Source organism: Propithecus coquereli, unplaced genomic scaffold (genome assembly GCF_000956105.1).
Source record: "Propithecus coquereli isolate 6110/MARCELLA unplaced genomic scaffold, Pcoq_1.0 Scaffold123, whole genome shotgun sequence".
In the NCBI taxonomy this organism is placed as follows: domain Eukaryota; kingdom Metazoa; phylum Chordata; class Mammalia; order Primates; family Indriidae; genus Propithecus; species Propithecus coquereli.
In genome coordinates, this window is record NW_012136414.1 from 4,906,637 (window position 1) to 4,907,179 (window position 543).

Consider the following 543-nt stretch of genomic DNA (forward strand, 5'->3'; position numbering starts at 1 on the left):
TATAGACAATTCATCCCTCCCATCCCTTGTGACATTGCTGTCATTTATTTCACTTATCTGTATGCTATAATTACTCAATACATTGTTACTATGTTGTTTAACAGTTATTTTTTATATTAACTAACAGTAAGAAGAATTTAAAAAATTATTTTAACTTTGTAATGGTACAAAGTTTCTTCAACCAAAGAAACAACAGTAGGGGATATGTATTAAAATTTATTATAAGGAATTGGCTTATGCAATTTTGAGGGCTAGCTAGACAAGTTCAAATCTGCAGGGCAAGCTGTTGGAAAGGGCATGTTGGTTCTCTGGCTGCTAAAGTTGAAGATGGAGCTGCTGTCCACAGGTGGAATTTCTTTTTAGGAATACCTTAGCTCTGCTCTTAAAAAACTTTGACTGATTGAATTAAGCCCATGAATTACCTGGGATAATCTCCCTTACTTAAAGTCAACTCATTATGGACTTTGATCACATCTACCAATTACCTTCACAGCAACACCTCGATCAGTTAGTGTTTGGTTAAATAACTGTAAACTGTGGCCT